General features: G+C 41.7%; 1 long non-coding RNA gene across 1 annotated transcript; it reads left to right on the forward strand.

The window, feature by feature from the left end:
- The first annotated feature begins 1303 nt into the window (after positions 1-1303).
- On the forward strand, positions 1304-19051 carry LOC126992968 (uncharacterized). The gene is made up of 4 exons (XR_007747201.1): positions 1304-1434; positions 4598-4814; positions 9111-9227; positions 18885-19051. It is a non-coding gene; the product is annotated as an uncharacterized LOC126992968 (long non-coding RNA).
- Positions 19052-19911: the final 860 nt, after the last annotated feature.

Here is a 19911-nt window from a genome sequence, read left to right on the forward strand (position 1 = left end):
CATGGTGGTCTATATATGACAGCATGATCGTTTTCTTGATATGCTGAGTTCGGAGTTCAACATGGATTTAAGTTAAGATTAGCATATGAGTCAGCATGGCCATAAGTTTAAATCAGCTTGCATAAGATCGAGTCAGCATGGCTATCTCTTTCAATGCTGACTTTTTATAGGCTCAGCATAGGAGTTACAAGTGAACAATGCCGTCATTGAACTCAACTTACTGCATATATTGTGACCTTTATTTCAAGTCAGCATGCATCATGAAGTCAGCATGTGACCGTAAGCTTAAATCAGCTTGATAGCATAAGATATAGCATTTCAGCATATATCCTTCAACTTAATATCAACTAGAGTAGAAATGCAACGTTTTGGAGTCTTCTGATTAATGTAAAATCACTTAGGTTTAAGGACAGACCACCAAGTCTGGACCATGGGGTCTGTGTGGTCTGATTTTCTATGTAAATCTATGTAAAGGTTGGAACAATTAGCTTTGAGGTACAACAATGAATGAGTTTTCCTGTTCCAACGTCCATCTTCCCTTATTAAACATTTCAAAGCCATTATTTACACGGTTTTAGGTTTAATTAAAGAGAAAAAGCGATATAATTACCATTTTATACAGGAAGAAACGTTGTAACCAATGGCTTTAAGATCTAATTAATACGTGATTCATTCCCCTTCCTCCCTCCCTCCCTCTATCTCTCTCTCCCTCCCTCCATGCTTCACTTAAGGGAGATTACTAAGTGTATTAAGAACTCCCTGAAGCCATTATTCCCACATAATTAAATTATAAGCTCATTCTATCATATTGTAAACCCGTCCTGAAGGGTGATAGAATTTTACACTTTCTGCAGTTTCGTTCGCAAAGTGTCAAGACCCAGACCCAAATTACAGCAAGAGCAAGAGCAGCAGTGGTGTCGTTTTTCCGTGCGAAATAACTCGTTGAAAGATACCTCATCACACACCAGAAAGACTGATTGATTTGCCTTATTTTGATGTTATTTGTCCACCCGTGATCTTTATAAGGGTTAATATTGCCTGTAAGGTAATAATACACCAGACACACGGACCATAGATGCAAGGAATGAGGGAAAATAACGTCTGCTATAATTCTGTCAATAATCAAGCCTATTCCTTTGTTATTTAGCCTTCCAGTGATAACAAATGTTTCTCTGATGTTTGTGCCGTGTATTGGAGACGAAATAGGGTCATAGAACGATAGAAATGACACTGAAATATGGAAAAAATGGGAAGGTAAACATGTGAGAGCTATTTCGTGGAAGTTGGCGGCGAAGTTATTCCCTTATGATCACGTGACTAGCCTTTCTCCCTGTGGATTTGCTCCGTCTAGACGCCATTACGAGTCATGTCTGTTTTATGTGATTCCGTGGGACTTAGCCGCCGCTGTAAAGACACGCCATGGAGATCAAAGAGGTGAGGAATGCCTTGTGCTTGTTCTGACATGGGCGATAACGGCGAGAAGTGTGATGAACGTGATCAAAAGGGGATTTAAATGTGGGCTGACCGCGGGGCCTCGGTGTAAGATGGCGGCGCGGTTTGGTGAGGGAAATATTTGTATATATATATTTTTTTTCTCTTAAACTACTGGGTATACCGAGACGGGGCTTGAGGTCATGACATATAAGGTCACTATGCTTCTTGAGGTCAAGCGGTGATGTGGGGAAAAGGCGGAAAATGTGTGATATATGCAAGATAAGAGGCGGCCATCAGCTTAACGTGTGAACTTTTATCATCGATACCCAGTAAGCCCTTTGACCTCTACAGAGTGAAGAATTAAGGGGGATTGACCTGATATATGTGGTCAGATGAGGCGTGAATGTCGTAAACAATGAATTAGGTTTAGGGGTGAGCTCACAAAGGCGACCGTGTGACCTTATTTCAATGGCCGCCGTGGTCGTTCAGAAGCTCATCGTTTTTTACTGATTTCCGGTAAAGTAGAGTACGTGGCGGCACGGGGCTTGAGGGGCAGGGCGACACGTGCATTGCATTCCTGTGTGTGAAGTTGGAGAGCGGGATATAAGCCGGTAAGGTCAGAAAGGTCACGTATATAACTGGCTTGGGGTGTCCGGCTCCATATATGACCTTAATTATTAATGACCTCTAAGACCTTCGGGCACTATGATAGGGAGAACTGAGATGAATGACCTAATTTATGGGGTCAAATGAGGTGTGAGTGTCTTAAATATTGAATTATGGGCGTTTAGCGGTGAGGTCATAAGGGCGTAACCGGCGGATGGAGCGAACCATAAGTGACGTATTTTCTCAGTTATCAATAACACCTAAGAACTTTGAACGCTATGAGAGGGAGAACTAAGCTGAATGACCTAATGGATGGGGTCAAATGAGGTGTGAGGGTCTTAAATATTGAATTATGGGCGTTTAGCGGTGAGGTCATAAGGGCGTAACCGGCGGATGGAGCGAACCGTACGTGACCTTATATCCGTGAGTTTTGACCAGTGTAAGATGCCTGGGCACTCCTATATTAAGGATTAGGGTGTATTTGTGTTGTATTATTGCAGATATGAGGTGTGGGTTGTGTTACTCAGGAAATATTGAAGGTTAACGTGAGCTAGAAGTGTTTTAAGGGTGACTCGTCTAGCGGGCGGGGTGAATTTTACGAATTTTTCAGATTTATTTATTTCAGTGTTATTTCTCTTGATTGTTTTGCGTTTTCATCGACATGGTTGTGATTTCATGTGTGTCTGAGGTGGTATTGATGGTGATTGTGGTGGTTTTAGGTGATGCATGTGGTGGTGATGACCCGGGGTGGTGAACCTATTAACTCTAAGGGGGAATATGTAGGTTAGCGTTGTTGCCTTGACCACATGTGCTTACCCTAGACCATCGGGTGTCATTCTAGAGTTATACATGCTCCTGGTACTGCGAAGGCTGGCATGAACCTATGCCTGTCAATATTTACTTTGTTCTCACAGGAGGTTAAGGTTAAAATCTAAGTTTAATCCAAGGTTAGGATAACTTATTGATGACCAGTATCTTATCCTAGACCTGGGGGCTTCGTGGTGCAGTGGTTAGCAGTTAGCACACTCGGCTCACTACCGAGAGAGCCTGGGTTCGATTCCCGGGCAGAGCGGGAAAATTTGGGAGGCTTTTCCGATACCCTATGCCCCTGTCCACCCAGCAGTGTACCAGGTATTAATCGGGGGTTGTGTCCCGTCTCCTGGGATCTATTCCCTTCTTTAATTCCTTCCCCTTCTGTCTCTCTCCGGCATATGACCACAGATGTTGCGCCAACTAAATGAAATTTTCCAACTTTTTTATCCTAGACCATCGGGTGTTATTCTGGAGGTCTGCTCATGATACTGCGAGGGCCGGAATCGACCTATTTTGTCTGTCAATTTTTATCTTGGTCTCACAGGAGGTTACGTTAAAATCTAAGTTTAATCCAAGGTTAGGATAACTTAGTGCTGACCGAGCATTTTTTTTGTTAATGTTTCCGATATTTTTCAGCCCTTGAATATATAAATAAGTGTGAAGTGATGAGACTTGGGTGTTTTTTCTGGAATAACACCCACTTGTTTAGGATAGATAGGCAGGATAGGCCTCTCACCACACTGCCGTTGATGTCACTGGCGGGAGAGGTGGCTACGGTCATCTCCATACTCACCGCCTCTTAAAATATTGTCTTGGGGTGCAACGCTGTATATATTTTTTTTTATTTCATTGTGGTAGTAGAGCGCACGGCAGGTATATGGCTAACCCAGTAGCTGTGGGGATCATGTTTCTTAACTTGGTAGCAGCGATGGGTCAAATTTGTGTCTTTACCGTGTAGCAGCGATGGGCCAAATTTGTGGCTTTACCGTGTAGCAGCGACGGGCCAAATTTGTGCCATGATATAAACCCCCCAAAATAGATGATACATAATCTGATCACAAATGCTTTATATATAACATGAAATGGTTTGTGTGAGGGGTGATTTTTCTCCATTTTTCTCGCTTGGAGGGACCATTAAGAAACATGATCCCTGCTGCTACCACTGGGTTAAAGGCCTTTCCCTCAAAGCGAGAAAAATGAGAAAAAAATCATCACTCACACAAACCACTTCATAATATATATCAATGCATTTGTGATCAGTTTATGGATCATCTATTTATTTATTTATTTATTTATTATTTATTTTTACGTCTTGGCCTATTGCGCCGGTAGGCTTCTTCCCGGTGGATCCTGATGGTCAGTGGTGGGGTTTATATCCTTCTTAATATATCAAGTTACATATCATGGCAAGAATTTGGCCCGTCGCTGGTACACTGTAAAGCCACAAATTTGGGCCCTTGTTACTACCGGGTTAAGTTAGGTCTTGTTAGGATAGCTCAGCAAGTTTGGGCAGGTTAGGATAGCTTAGATTTAATTCTCTAAATATATGGTCTTGGGGGGGACACCTGGAGATACATTTCTGTTTATATTGTGTTTTGATAGTGGCTTGCTAAGACTAGATTAGTTTAATTAAAGTTTGGTTAGGTTAGGATGGCTTAGATTTAATTCTCTTTATATATATTGTCTGGGATGACACATTGAAGCATATGTTTTTACTTTTTGCATATTTGGCGTCGGAACACAGGCTGGGGAAGGAGACGGTGGCTGAGTGGTTAGCGTGCCGGTCCTGCGTTCGCTACGTCATGGATGATGAGGGTTTGAATCTGTCGCTGCCACAGACTACTTGTCCTGAAGACCACCACCATCATCCTGGACTGTATGGGACTGTCCAAGGGAAAGCAAGATGGGGCCGCTATAAACACTTGCCGGCTTGGGCCCACCACCATGCCCAGCCAAGGGAGGTAAGGAAAAAGAAAAAAAGTATGGCTAGGTTTGAATAAGTTTTAGGTTAGAATAGCTTAGTATTAAATAATCTTGTAATTATTATTGTCATTAATATCATTGCTATTGCAACTCATGTTAATGGAGAGGTATCTTGTATGCCCTCCTGGACGTGACTGACTCTCGTTCACCCTCCATCTCGGACGATATGTCGAGTTAGCTTCACGTTGGTGGTCGGGTGTAGTTCCGGTGCCCCGAGAATAGGGGAACCACCTGCTAAACCCTGGGGTGAAGCCTGCACCTCAAGCATGGCCAGCGGTTATGGAGTCTCCGAAACAACCGTAACACTTTGACTTGTGTTTCATATCTTTATCATCTCTACTTGTTAGTAAGATAACGTCAATTCTGTAAAAAAATAACATGTAAGATGGTTCTTACGTAAATAGTTTTTTTGAGATATGAGACGCATTAATGGATTTACATTAATTTCAATGGGGAAATTTGTTTTGGTTTTCGAGTGTTTTGGTGTGCGAGCATTATTCTTGAATGAATTAAACTCGTAAATCGAGGTTTGACTGTATATGTACTCCATAAATAGCTAACATAACAGATCGCAGGTCATCGCTAGGTCTGTAAACAATGGGGGGGTTCCCCGGGCCAGGCCACAGGGCTCAAGTTAATAGTATATCCGGTTGTGTTGGAAAATTTAATGTTGTTATTTTTTTATATAGAATCTTGGCAACTGTGTTGAAAATGTTCCAGGTAGTATTGTGAACATAGAAAAATATGTTGCCAGTTTTTTCATTTGGTCCCACATGACTTTCTACTACAGAAACTAAAGTCACTAAAATCGAGCAGTTCGATCAAGATTGGAAAATAGCGCCTACATACATATAGGTTTAGATATGTTTCTGCATGACATTTTTGTAGTTTTTGGGGTATTGTGGCACTATAAAGGTAGGTATATATTATGCGCAGAACATACCCGAATACATAGCTCGAATGCAAGAGATACAAACCACAGATCCAATGATTTGGCAAGAGTTTGTAAATGGTGACTTCACAGTGAATACAAGCAACACTATCCCGTTCACTCGTATTGCAGTAGACCAGGCAATGGAGCATCAAAATAAATCTACCAAAGGTCAAGGAGGAATCTCTGGAATAACATCAAACCCAAAGACTTTGCTGAAGTTCTGTCTCACTGGTCCTGAGTTGGCACGCATTGCTTCCAGTGAACAACTGGCAGCAGTGTCTAACAGTGCTACAATACAACAACAGCACCACTGCCTCTCTCAGGCCAAAGTTCGTCGCCAGGAACAGGCAATCACACAACTGAAGAAGGTACTGTCGCCATGGAACATCTTTAGTGGATCAAAAGGAACTGAGACTGGGCCCGCCAGTGATGCAACGACAGGTCGGATGTTCAAGCTTCTGTCGAAGGAGATCATTCCCGACAACATCAAAGAAAGCATTCTGTCCACAGAGCAGATTGGCATGGATGCATACAGAAGTTTCATTGAAGATCGTCTGATTGGCAATGGAAACCTGTGGGCCAAGATGACAAAGGTTAAACTGCTGTCTTGGTCAGCAACTGCCAAGGAAATTAAACTGAAAGCCGGTTCCCAAGTGATCACACTGAAAGCAACATCATCACTGTTTGCTAGGATGCTGGTGATAGCACGATCCTCAAGGGATGACATCAACTTAGAGGAAGTGATTGGCACCCACGAGTTTGTGTACATAACCAGATGGAGCAATCCACCCGACCACTGACAAGAGCATGGTAATCCACCTGCTGGAGAACCTTCTGGAGCCAGATGACAATACAACCCCAGGAACCAATGCTCAGGGCACCAACGATGAAAACGAGGGTTTCTGTCTTGTAGTTGATGGCATGGCTGTATTGCATGAGTTGATGGCTGTCAAGAACGTCAAAAACTGCAAGGATTTAGGCACATCATATGTCAAGTTGATTGACTCAAAAGCTCGAGGTTATGGCCAAGTGAGGATCATCTTTGATAATTACACCATAGTATCTTCACTCAAGGAGGGCACACGGAGAGCCGCAGAGGCAAGCCCAAGGGAATCAATTCCTACATTGTAGAAGATGCAACTTGTATCAAAGACAAAGGTACATTTCTTGCAAGCAATGAGACAAAGGATTCACTCACTTTGTACCTGGCACAACAACTCATCAACCAGAGTACTACCAAGAACCTAGTAACCGTGACACGCAGCAGCATTATGACAAACTCTGAATGTCATGTATCTACAGGTGTAAGCACCCACGAAGAAGCTGACACTCTGATGATATTACACGCTGTAGAAGTAGCAGGAACACGATTTGAAGTCCACATATACTCACAGGACACTGATGTTCTGCTCTTGGCTCTTCGTAGGTGCCAATGCTTGGTACGCGACCAGCAATGATCATGGGCACCGGAGAACGCCGTCGCATCATCCAGCTGAAACCCATCTATGACAAGCTTGGTTCCGACAAAGCATCAGCTTTGATCAAATGGCATGCGCTGACTGGATGCGATACAACTGGGCATATACAAGGCAAAGGAAAAAGGATGCTTCAAAGCTTTCCTTAATGCCAGTTCAACCGTACTTGCTGCACTGAATGGGCTTGGAGAAGGAGCCGAACCATCAGATAGTGTGGTCGAAGGGTGTGAAGAATTCTTATGCTCACTCTTCTGTCCTAAGCAACTCCATATCCCCAAGGCAAAGAATCTCAGGTGGTACCTCTTCAAAAGGCTGAGATCTGACCAAGGAGTAGACATGTTACCACCTACACATGGAGCTTGGCTCGAGCACATCCGACGCGCACATATTCAAGCAAGTGTTTGGTCACAAGACCTGGTCTTAAATCCAGTCATACCAAATCCTCTCATGCTCGGATGGCAAATGCAACATGACAAACTGATGCCACTGCTATCAAAGGAAGCACCAGCTCCAGAAGCAGTTCTTCAACTCATTCGATGCAACTGCGGATCCACTAACATCGATTCAGCCAACAAGTGTTCGCGCAGATGCTCTTGCAGACAAAATAATCTTGTGTGCACTGAATTGTGCAACTGTACAGGAGATGACACATGCCAGAACACTAATCCTATCACAGATGGCCAGGATATTGAAGAGGACTGACGTCGTGGACATTTGTGGCTGTAACTTGAAACAGCGGATCATTAACATTTGTGTTATTCTTTTGCAATAAGAATTACTTGTTAAGTTGCTAGAAGCAGAATCTTTTGGTGAACATTTATACCATAAGTACAAAATAGTCACACACTATTAGTCTTTATCACATATTTTCCAAAACTGGATAATTATGGCCATTTAAAATTGTTACACACTGTAAATAATTTGAAAATATGTTATTTTTGCGGAATTTTTACGATATTATTTGTTGATGCTGAAAATCAGTCTGGGACCACACAGAAAAACTGGCAACATAATTTTCCCTGTTTGATGATGTATTTAGATGATAATAAAACTTGTTGCCAAGATTCTATATGAAAATATGGCTTTTATACACAAGCCGATATACTATAAGAGTCCATGGACTATAGCTAACTAAACTACCTGATAACTAACTAAACTGACCCCCCCTCCCTTCCCCCTTCACACTAAGAGCAAGGTCTCCAGCGGACTGCTTCAGCTTTCAAACACATCGCTGAGTTTAGTGTGGTCACCCGCATGCAGCCCTATGGGGCTTCGTGGTTCAGTGGTTAGCACACTCGGCTCACAACTGAGAGAGCCCGGGTTCGATTCCCGGGCGGAGTGGAAAAATTTGGGCGGCTTTTCCAATACCCTACGCCCCTGTCCACCCAGCAGTGTACCAGGTATTAATCGGGGGTTGTGTCCCGTCTCCTGGAATCTGTTCCCTTCTCCTATAATTCCTTCCCCTTCTGTCTCTCTCCGGCATATGACCACAGATGTTGCGCTGTCCACTAAACAAAACTTTCCACTTTCCACCTGCTACCACCACCAGGTTAATGATAAATATAAATGAATCTCGTTATTGGGGACCAGGAGACAGATTTTGTGTTGGAAGTCAACAGTCAACAGTCTAGCAATGTTGGCACTGCCTCAAAGTATAGGCCTGGCTGTATGTATAGAGTTATGAAAGGAGAAAGAGAGAGGGAGGGTAGAGGAAGAAAAGGATGTAAAAAAACAAATATGAGAGAGAGAGTATCAATTAATTATCTTATATTATACAGCCCTTGATAGAGAGAGAGATTTTATAATATATTATCCCATGCTGTCTTTCCCAGTACAAGACTTTGAGAGTGGACACATATTTGCAGGTTGGTGTAGCAGTGCCGGGAGGTTCCATAACACAGGGCACTCCTCACCTCAACAACAGTCTCTTCACCGACAAGTAATTCTTCACCAACAAGCTTTTCAGCAGCTTGGAGAAATAGGTAAGCTTTCTCCACTCACTTCCTGCCCTGCCTTCATTACCCCCGCCAGAAGCCCCCAAAGGGCGAACCCGTTATATTGAGCTGTAAAATGTTCAGCAGCTCACTTAGTAACCCAGCGTGTTGTAAAATGTTCACTACCTCCCCTTGCTTAGAGGGAAAGGCCTTTTAACCCAGTGGTGGTGGTAGCAGCAGGAATCATGTTTCAGTGGTCCCCCCAAGCGAGAAAAATGAGAAAAAATCATCCCTCACAAACCATTTCATAATACATATCAAAGCATTTGTGATCAGTTTACACATCATCTATTTTGGGGGGTTTAAATCATGGCACAAATTTGTCCCGTTGCTGCTACACGGTAAAGCCACAAATTTGGCCCATTGCTGCTACACGGTAAAGCCAAAAATTTGGCCCGTTGCTGCTACACGGTAAAGCCACAAATTTGTCCCGTTGCTGCTACACGGTAAAGCCACAAATTTGGCCCGTTGCTGCTACACGGTAAAGCCACAAATTTGGCCCGTTGCTGCTACACGGTAAAGCCACAAATTTGGCCCGTTGCTGCTACACGGTAAAGCCACAAATTTGGCCCGTTGCTGCTACACGGTAAAGCCACAAATTTGGCCCGTCTCTGCTACCGGGTAAGAAACATGATCCCCGCAGCTACCGTGTTAAGCATAGGGTGCATGATTATGTTTGCCAAAGTGCTTACTATGCACTGGATACATATTATGCATGCAAGATTGGTTTTGCTTTATAATATAGTTAGATTAATTTGATTTATTTATTCAGCCCTTGACAGAGAGGAAAGTAATATTTCTTATTGTACAAGGGACTTACCACAGACATGTCGCCAACCTGATTTTGTATAAGTTTAAACCCAGGAATAAGTCACCTCCAATCCTGGCATCAAAGTTCCTTAAGCCCCTAACTCACTCACCGGTGCTAATGCAGGAGTCAAGTCATCATTATACAGTAAATATTGGTGTGAAAAAGACTCCTAATATTGGCCACATCATGTGTGGAAATACATATTAAAAGGAAGCCTAGCCAGCAGGGAGGGAGGAGGAGGCTCACTACATGGTTTGGTCTCAAAAGCTAACAGGCTATATTTTCACCTGCAAGGGTAGATATATATTTTTCTGCTTACTTTTTGCCTTATTTTACAGCCTTTGACAGAGAGGAAAGTAACACACAAACTGATCACAAATGCTTTGATATATAATATGAAATGGTTTGTGTGAGGGGTGATTTTTTCTCATTTTTCTTGCTTGGAGGGACCATTAAGAAACATGATCCCTGCCACCACCGGGTTAAGTTAAAGTTTTCTAAAGAAAGAATTGCTACATTACATTTGTAAGTCACTGACACAACAAAAACACTCACCACCATCACTTTGTTGATGCGTCATGGACAGCGATATTAGGTAGGGTTAGATACACGGGAGCCAAGGTTCAGAGGAGCTGCCTCGTGCAGGTCTACCGGCCTCTTGCAGACTCCTATGTTCTTATGTCACTGGACGAGGTGGAAGGATGCTTGGGTGCCATAGTAGGGGTCAAAATGCAGTGTGTGTATTCCAGAGAAACGTTCCACTCACAGTGCTGGCTAGCTTCAGACTGAGGAGAAAGACAGCGTCTCCGCCATAGCAGGGCACGATAACAGAAAACCTTATTCCCGATAACCGATAACTGATAATGAAAAACCTTAACAACACCCTGCGCCGTATCCGAGATCGCCACGCGCGCTAAATTTCAAATGTCGCTATTGAATATGACAAGCTTTCAGCCATAAACTCAACATAATCATCATGTATTATATATGAAAACATGCAGAATTAAATGGTACACATAAAGAAACTCACTACGGCCAGGCCAAAACAACACCCCGCACTGTATCCGAGATCGCCACGCGCGCTAAATTTCAAATGTCGCTATTGAATATGACAAGCTTTCAGCCATAAACTCAACATAATCATCATGTATTATATATGAAAACATGCAGAATTACATGGTGCACATAAAGAAACTCACTACGGCCGGGCCAAAACAGCGCCCTCTGCTGTGTCTGAGATCGCCAGCACTAAATTTCAAATGTCGCTATTGAATATAACAAGCTTTCAGCCATAAACTCAACATAATCATCATGTATTATATATGAAAACATGCAGAATTAAATGGTGCACATAAAGAAACTCATTACGGCCGGGCCAAAACAGCGCCCTGCGCCGTATCCGAGATCGCCACGCGCCAAATTTCAAATGTCGCTATTGAATATAACAAGCTTTCAGCCATAAACTCAGCATAATCATCATGTATTTTATATGAAAACATGCAGAATTAAATGGTACACATAAAGAAACTCACTATGGCCGAGCCAAAACAACACCCTTTACCGTATCCGAGATCGCCATTCGCTAAATTTCAAATGTCGCTATTGAATATAACAAGGTTTCAGCCATAAACTCAACATAATCATCATGTATTATATATGAAAACATGCAGAATTACATGGTGCACATAAAGAAATTCACTACGGCCGGGCCAAAACAGGGCCCTGCCGTATCCGAGATCGCCACGCCGCCAAATTTCAAATGTCGCTATTGAATATAACAAGCTTTCAGCCATAAACTCAGCATAATCATCATTTTATATATGAAAACATGCAGAATTAAATGGTGCACATAAAGAAACTCACTACGGCCAGGCCAAAGAACACCTCGCACCGTATCCGAGATCGCCACGAGTGCCAAATTTCAAATGTCGCTATTGAATATAACAAGCTTTCAGCCATAAACTCAACATAATCATCATGTATTATATATGAAAACATGCAGAATTACATGGTGCACATAAAGAAACTCACTACGGCCGGGCCAAAACAGCGCCCTCTGCTGTGTCCGAGATCGCCCTTAAATTTCAAATGTCGCTATTGAATATAACAAGCTTTCAGCCATAAACTCAACATAATCATCATGTATTATATATGAAAACATGCAGAATTAAATGGTGCACATAAAGAAACTCACTCGGCGGGCCAAAACAGCGCCCTGCCGTATCCGAGATCGCCACGCGCAAAATTTCAAATGTCGCTATTGAATATAACAAGCTTTCAGCCATAAACTCAGCATAATCATCATGTATTATATATGAAAACATGCAGAATTAAATGGTACACATAAAGAAACTCACTGCGGCCGGGCCAAAACAACGCCTCTTACCGTATCCGAGATCGCCATTCGCGCTAAATTTCAAATGTCGCTATTGAATATAACAAGGTTTCAGCCATAAACTCAACATAATCATCATGTATTATATATGAAAACATGCAGAATTACATGGTGCACATAAAAATTCACTACGGCCGGGCCAAAACAGTGCCCTCGCCGTATCCGAGATCACGCCGCCAAATTTCAAATGTCGCTATTGAATATAACAAGCTTTCAGCCATAAACTCAGCATAATTATCATTTTATATATGAAAACATGCAGAATTAAATGGTGCACATAAAGAAACTCACTACGGCCAGGCCAAAACAACACCTCGCATTATCCGAGATCGCCGTGTGCCAAATTTCAAATGTCGCTATTGAATATAACAAGGTTTCAGCCATAAACTCAACATAATCATCATGTATTATATATGAAAACATGCAGAATTACATGGTGCACATAAAGAAACTCACTACGGGCCAAAACAGCGCCCTCTGCTGTGTCCGAGATCGCCAGCAGCTAAATTTCAAATGTCGTTATTGAATATAACAAGCTTTCAGCCATAAACTCAACATAATCATCATGTATTATATGAAAACATGCAGAATTAAATGGTGCACATAAAGAAACTCACTACGGCCGGGCAAAACAGCGCCCTGCGCCGTATCCGAGATCGCCACGCCAAATTTCAAATGTTGCTATTGAATATAACAAGCTTTCAGCCATAAACTCAGCATAATCATCATGTATTATATATGAAAACATGTTGAATTAAATGGTACAAAGAAACTCACTACGGCCGGGCCAAAACAACACCGACCGTATCCGAGATCGCCATTCGCGCTAAATTTCAAATGTCGCTATTGAATATAACAAGGTTTCAACCATAAACTCAACATAATCATCATGTATTATATATGAAAACATGCAGAATTACATGGTGCACATAAAGAAATTCACTACGGCCGGGCCAAAACAGTGCCCTGCGCCGTATCCGAGATCGCCACGCTCGCCAAATTTCAAATGTCGCTATTGAATATAACAAGCTTTCAGCCATAAACTCAGCATAATCATTATTTTTATATATGAAAACATGCAGAATTAAATGGTGCACATAAAGAAACTCACTACGGCCAGGCCAAAACAACACCTCGCACCGTATCCGAGATCGCCGCGTGTGCCAAATTTCAAATGTCGCTATCGAATATAACAAGCTTTCAGCCATAAACTCAACATAATCATCATGTATTATATATGAAAACATGCAGAATTACATGGTGCACATAAAGAAACTCACTACGGCAGGCCAAAACAGCGCCCTCTGCTGTGTCCGAGATCGCCTTGCATAAATTTCAAATGTCGCTATTGAATATAACAAGCTTTCAGCCATAAACTCAGCATAATCATCATTTTTATATATGAAAACATGCAGAATTAAATGGTGCACATAAAGAAACTCACTACGGCCAGGCCAAAACAACACCTCGTTACGTATCCGAGATCGCCGCGCCAAATTTCAAATGTCGCTATCGAATATAACAAGCTTTCAGCCATAAACTCAACATAATCATCATGTATTATATATGAAAACATGCAGAATTACATGGTGCACATAAAGAAACTCACTACGGCCGGGCCAAACCAGCGCCCTCTGCTGTGTCCGAGATCGCCAGCTTAAATTTCAAATGTCGCTATTGAATATAACAAGCTTTCAGCCATAAACTCAACATAATCATCATGTATTATATATGAAAACATGCAGAATTAAATGGTGCACATAAAGAAACTCACTACGGCCGGGCCAAAACAGCTCCCACAGCAGTATCCGAGATCGCCAATCGCGCTAAATTTCAAATGTCGCTATTGAATATAACAAGCTTTCAGCCATAAACTCAACATAATCATCATGTATTATATATGAAAACATGCAGAATTAAATGGTGCACATAAAGAAACTCACTACGGCCGGGCCAAAACAGCGCCCAGCGCCGTATCCGAGATCGCCACTCGCGCCAAATTTCAAATGTTGCTATTGAATATAACAAGCTTTCAGCCATAAACTCAGCATAATCATCATGTATTATATATGAAAACATGCAGAATTAAATGGTACACATAAAGAAACTCACTACGGCCGGGCCAAAACAACACCCCGCACCGTATCCGAGATCGCCATTCGCGCTAAATTTCAAATGTCGCTATTGAATATAACAAGGTTTCAGCCATAAACTCAACATAATCATCATGTATTATATATGAAAACATGCAGAATTACATGGTGCACAAAGAAATTCACTACGGCCGGGCCAAAACAGAGCCCTCAGCGGTGTCCGAGATCACGCCGCCAAATTTCAAATGTCGCTATTGAATATAGCAAGCTTTCAGCCATAAACTCAGCATAATTATCATTTTATATATGAAAACATGCAGAATTAAATGGTGCACATAAAGAAACTCACTACGGCCAGGCCAAAACAACACCTGCACCGTATCCGAGATCGCCTGTAGTGCAAAATTTCAAATGTCGCTATTGAATATAACAAGGTTTCAGCCATAAACTCAACATAATCATCATGTATTATATATGAAAACATGCAGAATTACATGGTGCACATAAAGAAACTCACTACGGCCGGGCCAAAACAGCGCCCTCTGCTGTGTCCGAGATCGCTGGCATAAATTTCAAATGTCGCTATTGAATATAACAAGCTTTCAGCCATAAACTCAACATAATCATCATGTATTATATATGAAAACATGCAGAATTAAATGGTGCACATAAAGAAACTCACTACGGCCGGGCCAAAACAGCGCCCTGCGCCGTATCCGAGATCGCCATGCGCCAAATTTCAAATGTTGCTATTGAATATAACAAGCTTTCAGCCATAAACTCAGCATAATCATCATGTATTATATATGAAAACATGCAGAATTAAATGGTACACATAAAGAAACTCACTACGGCCGGGCCAAAACAACACCCCGCACCGTATCCGAGATCGACATTAGCGCTAAATTTCAAATGTCGCTATTGAATATAACAAGGTTTCAGCCATAAACTCAACATAATCATCATGTATTATATATGAAAACATGCAGAATTACATGGTGCACATAAAGAAATTCACTACGGCCGGGCCAAAACAGTGCCCTGCGCCGTATCCGAGATCGCCACGCTCGCCAAATTTCAAATGTCGCTATTGAATATAACAAGCTTTCAGCCATAAACTCAGCATAATCATCATGTATTATATATGAAAACATGCAGAATTACATGGTGCACATAAAGAAACTCACTACGGCCAGGCCAAAACAACACCCGGCACCGTATCCGAGATCGCCACGCGCGCTAAATTTCAAATGTCGCTATTGAATATAACAAGCTTTCAGCCATAAACTCAACATAATCATCATGTATTATATATGAAAACATGCAGAATTACATGGTGCACATAAAGAAACTCACTACGGCCAGGCCAAAACAGCGCCCTCTGCTGTGTCCGAGATCGCCATTGCTAAATTTCAAATGTCGCTATTGAATATAACAAGCTTTCAGCCATAAACTCAACATAATCATCATGTATTATATATGAAAACATGCAGAATTACATGGTGCACATAAAGAAACTCACTACGGCCGGGCCAAAACAGCGCCCTGCATTGTCCGAGATCTCACAGCAGCGCTAAATTTCAAATGTCGCTATTGAATATAACAAGCTTTCAGATATAAACTCAGCATAATCATCATTTTATATATGAAAACATGCAGAATTAAATGGTGCACATAAAGAAACTCACTACGGCCAAAACAACACCTCACCGTATCCGAGATCATGGCGCCAAATTTCAAATGTCGCTATTGAATATAACAAGCTTTCAGCCATAAACTCAACATAATCATCATGTATTATATATGAAAACATGCAGAATTACATGGTGCACATAAAGAAACTCACTACGGCCGGGCCAAAACAGCGCCCTCTGTGTCCGAGATTGCCGCTAAATTTCAAATGTCGCTATTGAATATAACAAGCTTTCAGCCATAAACTCAACATAATCATCATGTAAGTCTAGGTGAGTAGTAGTAGTAGCCTAGTATAGTAAAATCACTGAGAGTACCTACATATATATATATATATATATATATATATATATATATATATATATATATATATATATATATATATATATATATTTATATATGTAGTGGGTATTGGGTATATCACACACACACACACACACACACACACACACGTCAATATGGTCACTGGGCACAGCATGGTGAGCTCTCTTCCTCTCCTTGCCAGCCTCACTGGTTATTTGTTTTCCTGAGACAGATTTCCTTACGATAATGACCATTTTTTAGTAAGTATTAAACTGTTTGCATGGAGAAAATAAGGAGAAAGAAAAGGTGTGAAATATGCACTTTAAATTTGGTATTGGCCAGCAGCCTCATCAGTGGCTGTCAGCCAGTGAGGAACAGGGAAAACTGACACACTCTCCCTGTGGAAGGTGCTTCTCCTCAGCCAATCCATTTTAGTAGTACTGGGAATGAGGAGGCGCAACAGAGGTGAGCGGGGGAGGACAGGTCGACTGGTGTTCAGTAAAATTGTAAGATACGAATACCCTACGACGTGACGTGTTATATTAAGTGTTAGCAGTACTACATTGTAATTGCAGGAAGGTGGGTGGTGAGTTATGCGCATAGCTGGGCGTTATCGCGATACTTTATCGCTGATAACAAAATCGGGTTGTCGGCCATCCGCTGCTTATTTAAATATATATCGGTATCTTCGTTATTTTTGTAACCAAACTAGTGATAATCGCTACTTTTTTTCTGCCTCAGATAAAAAAAACAAACGTTGTCTCCTCCCTACTCGCATGCGTGGCCCGGGTGCCCGGTATTTTATGAAAAAACTTGGGGGTATGAATTATCTTTGGCGAAGAGATTTCGTACTTAGATCATCAACATTAAAATACTAGGTTATTTTTTTATGTTAGACTCAAAAATCAATATGTCAAAGAGAAAAATCATTTAACTTTGCCCCCAAAATGATTATTCACTGCCTCAAATTTGATATTCCATATTCGTTTGTGAGCATGCCATGATATTGAAGGCACCCGGTGTTGTGTTATTTGGTGTCCCATCGTCAAAAGCTGGCGCTTGTGTTAACAAACACTGGTCTCTCGTGAACTGCGCATGTTCAGACCAGTAAGCATAGACCTGTACAGCATCACAAAGCTTTTTAACACATTAAGGGCAGTTGCTGGAAGGCTGAATCAGACATACAGTACAACCATCCTCGCTGTTTCTAGAACGACACTCTGTACATATAAATACAACTCGTACAGAGTGTCGATCTAGAAACATCGGGGATGGTGGTAGTGGTACTGTATGTCTGATTCAGCCTTCCAGCAACTCTAAATTACGGTTAAAAAGCTTTGTGAGACTGTTCAGGTCTACGCTTGGTGGTCTGAGCATGGGCAGTTCACGAGAGACCAGTGTTTGTCGGTGGGGACGCCAAATAACACAACACCGGTTCAGGCGTTTCTAGTATTACCGTCCATGTGTACGTGTCAACGTGTGGTTTTCAGATTTTGTAAGTTTTTAAAAATACAGATAATGAAAATATGAATGCATCAATGTTTTTTATTTGAAATATTAATATAGTATCGTTTTCGCCTATCGGACTTGTCGCTAGCTAGTATCGGAGTTGTGGATTAATATCAGGTATCGGTTATTGCCTATATTCGTGTTTCCAGTTAACGAATATCGGTTATCACCGATAAGGTTTTCCATTATCGGTTATCGGTTATCGGGAATAAGGTTTTCTGTTATCGTGCCCTGCTAAGGTTATGCGAGCCAGGGTGGGCACCTGCTGGAGGCTAGGTGGGCGCGGGGTGGATAGGTTTAGTAGGGTTGAGTAAACGTGAGAATTACAATAACATTAATCCTCATGATTCCCTGGTAGCACGTATATAATTTGTTTAATATTATTAGGTAGTATTAATGGTTTATATGGATCATGTGTCCCTCGTTCAGTAAAAATAGTAGTAGTTGCTAATAGGCACACCTAACACAACCAAAATATGGGCTACACACTTGGCGCAGGGACTGTTTTGGGGTGTCATTGAAGGTAACGGGCTCAAGAGTGGCCTGTCCAGATATTTTGTTTTTTATTTATTGATGATCCACGAGACATCCTAGAGTTAAATCAAAGTATGTGGTTATCTTTGTATTCATTCCTACACACTCTGGTAATATCTCTGTGGGGTCTGATTCACTTATTAGAGTGAAATTCTATTGTGGAAAACAGCCACAAATTCGTGTCACTGGTGAAAATGAAACTGATAATTTAAATTTTGCCACCATGAAATATATACAAATAGATAAATTTGAGTGACTTCACCTGCTTGATGTTTACACAGTTAATTGACACCAAACTTGATTTGCAGACACTACCAAACGAAGAAGAGGAGGAGGAGGAGGACTGGGAAGAAGACGAGGAACACAGGAGGAACCCATTGGTGAGTGTTAATTTATTTTTTTCTAAAATGGTTAACGAGCAATCAAGGAATTTTTATAATAAGGAGGGAAAGTGTGATGTTTTTTTGTAGTTTTGTTAAGTTGTTGAGGGGGAGAAGGCCCCCATTAGATAGCTTACACTATAGCTGGTCTGTTTCATTAGGGGGGTCCATGGGCGCACAGCCCCCTATTAGGGGGTTGAATGGGCAAAGACCCCCATGAGGTAGCTTACGGTATTGTTGGGCTGGTTTAGTTAGGGGGGTCCATGGCTGCAAAAGGGGGGGGGGGGGTTATATACATCCATTTTGACTTTGTGGATCATTTTAGTGGAGGTAATTCTCTCTCTCTCTCTCTCTCTCTCTCTCTCTCTCTCTCTCTCTCTCTCTCCATTATCTATCTTGGTCGCTTCCATTAAAATCTTTCTTATATTTTCTCCCTCTCAGCAACAGCTTTCTCCCTCTCCGTTCCATCCTTCTTGCCTCTTAAACAAGGCGTCACAGTGCAGGGAGGCGTTAACATGAGCCCAATCAGAGTGGGATGGACGCAGGAGAGGATTGAATTTAATCTGGGTTTTGATGACACAATATTAACTATATCCTCGGATTGGTTTTATGAGACACTTTTGCTTCTCATGTCAACTATGTACTGTATTTCTGAAGGTCAAAGAGGGGGCAATCGGGTTCTAATGAGTGTTACTTCATGTTCAGGGTACAGAGGAAGGGTCAAACTACCACCAGGTCATAAAACTATACTCCTGGAAATGTCAAAGACTCCTAGGAAAGCCTTGCCAAATATGTGTTTCTTTAGTTCATGGTACAGAGGAAGGGTCAAACTACCACCAGGGTCATAAAACTACCCCTGGAAATACCCAAACTCCTATGAAAGCCTTGCCAAATATGTTTTTTTAGGTTCATGGTACAGAGGAAGGGTCAAACTACCACCAGGGTCATAAAACTT

This window comes from Eriocheir sinensis, unplaced genomic scaffold (genome assembly GCF_024679095.1).
Source record: "Eriocheir sinensis breed Jianghai 21 unplaced genomic scaffold, ASM2467909v1 Scaffold532, whole genome shotgun sequence".
Taxonomy (NCBI): Eukaryota; Metazoa; Arthropoda; class Malacostraca; order Decapoda; family Varunidae; genus Eriocheir; species Eriocheir sinensis.